Raw genomic sequence first — 3,011 nt, forward strand, 5'->3', positions numbered from 1 at the left:
AGCTTTTGGTGCCAACTTTGGTCACTCGGTATGTGTTGCTCGTTATGCACCACCTTTCATATTAATCATCATACTGAACAATATAAAACATGTAATCAAGAATTACCGTCCAGTCATAAGACACATTGGTAATAGCAATAACATCACCGGTTATCTGTAAAGGAAGGATTCATCGTCAATATGAATTTGTATTGAAGGGTTGCCATAAGGCACAAATCTTATCATCTTTGTAAATCATTACACAAAGTCTCTGAAACAATTGTTTTCATGTTTCTGAAGTTATTATTGGCGTTCGCGTGTTTAATAGTCACGCGATTTCGTTTTACGCGACTATGATGCGAAGTGCCCCCACTGAACTTTTGCCTTCACAGGTATGGCCTGGCTACATCACATGTGTGTTCTTTATGCAGGCAGCGAATCTCTTCAGCCTTCCTTTATCGATGTCTCCGTTCATTATTCAAAGTTCTTCAGAAGATCCCTTCCGATACTTTGTCTTGAATTCAACTCCATCGGCAATTCTTTCCTTTGTCGTTACCGCGCTATAGGTTATAGCCACGGGAGCATTAACGTCTGTGAACCTTCTGCAACATTCTGCGAGAGAAAAAAATACTTCCTCGCTAAAATTGTTTTTTTTTTTACTTTTTGTGCTCACATAACGTTCACTGCAATATTTAAATATTTCAGCCTTGATATCTGCAGCAGTAGACATTTTAATTCAAATACTGAATATAGGTTTCGCCTTTTTTCCTCAAGAAAAATTAACGATAGTAACCCCAAGACTGGCGGCCAGACCCCCATAGTGGTTTCCACCATTTCACTAAGGAAAAATATCAAGAGTCATTACTTGACAATAAATTGAATTAGCAGTCACAAGATATCACTGTTCATTCGTCTGCAGCCGCTTAAGTGGTAGCTATGTACTTGAAAAGTGGAGGGGATCTTGTGGAATCAAAGGAAGGAGCAGAAATTTTTTTAAAAACAAAAGTGTGGTATCACTGGAACGATTGCAGAAATATTTAACTGCGGTATTCGTGACAGCACAGGCCGGTATTCCACAGTTTTTTTTATCACGTTCAAGAAGCATATACTCCCATGTCCCGAAAAATTATTTTCAGAGAAAACTCCAACCCACTAAGGCACAAATTTTCAATTTTCTTATTTAGTTTAGTGCACAATCTTTCAATTATTACAGATGATAAACATTACAATTAAAACCAATAGATTGAAGTTTAAATACAGTTATATCATTTTCACTTCGCATAGACTAGTAAACAGGCTGCTGCCTCTTGCACCAGTTAAGACAAGGCGGGCAATTTTAAAAGCTTTCTTCAAGACACCGAGTTCATTCTTTGGGTCGCCGTCGCCCCGGGCACCTCGCTCACCACCGGCATTGTTTAGCACGAGCTTTCTCTGCCATATTGTACAGCTCCGGTTTAACGGGCTGCTTGGCCTCCTCCAGAATTGCTATCAATTTTGCGGCATACAGCTGCTGGGTCGGCATTATGAACGTGTGAACCACGGCTGGTTCACCTGAGCGCGCGACGTGGCTCGACCTATGCGCGTAGAGCTCCGAGCAGTCCGGGCAGTCGTAGTTCACCACCAAGCACACGTTCTCGAGGAGCAAGTCGTGTGCGACCTTGTCTGTCGTCACGAGCACGCTTGACGCACCAGTGCGGAACATGGAAACGATCCAGTCGCGCTCCTTTTTCGTCTTCATGCCGTGAAGGCCAATGGCGGACCAGCCACGGAGTCGCAGTTTCCACGCAACCTCGTCTGCCTTCCTCTTCGTGTCGGTGAAGACAACGGCTTTCTTAGACTTCTCCTTGAGCACGTCGTCCAAGAGCTGGGCTAGCTTCGCTTCCTTCTCTTCTTCTTGGCACACGTCGGCAGTCATCACCACGCTATCTTCAGCGGGTAGCTGTGCCCTCCCGAACTCGATTTCGATGTAGTCTTGGAGGACGTCGTCGACAAAGGGCCTAAGCTCGTTGTGCCATGATGTGACCCACATTATCGTCTGGTGGTCCGGCCGGCAGAGCTCGGCAATCTTGAGGACATGGCGATTGAAACCAATTGCCAGCGTGCGGTCTACCTCGTCCAACACGAGGTACGTGCAGCGGTACAAATTCAGCTTGCCTTCTTCTAGTAAGTCGATGAGGCGCCTAGGCGTGGCCACGCAGATGTGGCAGCCCTTCTTCAGCTCCTCGTACTGACCTTCCTTGGGCTCCCCGCTCGATGCGCACACGCTTCGCAATGCGGCGAACTCACACATTTCTAAGGCTACGTTGTGAATCTGCTTGGCCAGCACTCGTGTCGGAGCCAGCACGACGGCGATGGGTCCGTCTCCCTGTTGCAGGGGCGGCTGCCGGCTGACGTGGATGACTGCCGGCAGGAGGCAGGCGAGCGTCTTGTGTGATCCCGTCTCCGCGATGCCCAGAAAGTTCCTGCCCGTCAGAGCGATGGGCCAGCAGTGTGCCTCGATGCACGTGGGCGAAGCGTGGTCGCGTGAGGCCTCGATGCTCTTGACGATGAAGTCCGGGAAGTTGGACTCTTCCAGAGCAAGGATGGGCTTCGGGACGTTGTTACCTTTCACCGATATACCGTTGACATTTCTGTAGGCGTTCACTTTGGCCATCGACCGGCTTGTTGTGGCCGGGTGTTCCTCGTACATGTTCTTCTCCAACGGCTGCAGCCTGATCTTTGTCCAGTCAGGCTTGCGTAAAAACCACCCAACCTGGCTGTTCCGGTAGTTATTGGCTGAATTAAGCGGTCGATAAAGCCTATTGTTAAGAAAGTCTCCTTGGGGTCTCGCTAGACGCGGTGGTGGTGGCCAGAACCACCACATCATTTCCTTCCCCGCCTTCAACAGGATGCCTTCTATGATTTCGGCGTCGGCGGCGGACGGGCCCGGCGGTCGTTGTTGGAACGTTGGTATTGATGATGATGACGTCACAGACTGCGGCGCATACCCACTGAGTGGTAACAATAGACAAAGAATTTACATCTAAATCTAA

The 3,011-nt window shown here is 48.3% G+C and overlaps 1 pseudogene; it reads right to left on the minus strand.

The window, feature by feature from the left end:
• Positions 1 to 1,378: 1,378 nt before the first annotated feature.
• LOC135899868 (probable ATP-dependent RNA helicase DDX5 pseudogene) lies at positions 1,379 to 2,668 on the minus strand (annotated as a pseudogene).
• Between the last annotated feature and the right edge of the window lie 343 nt (positions 2,669 to 3,011).

The sequence above is a fragment of the Dermacentor albipictus genome, chromosome 2, assembly GCF_038994185.2.
Source record: "Dermacentor albipictus isolate Rhodes 1998 colony chromosome 2, USDA_Dalb.pri_finalv2, whole genome shotgun sequence".
NCBI classification, from domain to species: domain Eukaryota; kingdom Metazoa; phylum Arthropoda; class Arachnida; order Ixodida; family Ixodidae; genus Dermacentor; species Dermacentor albipictus.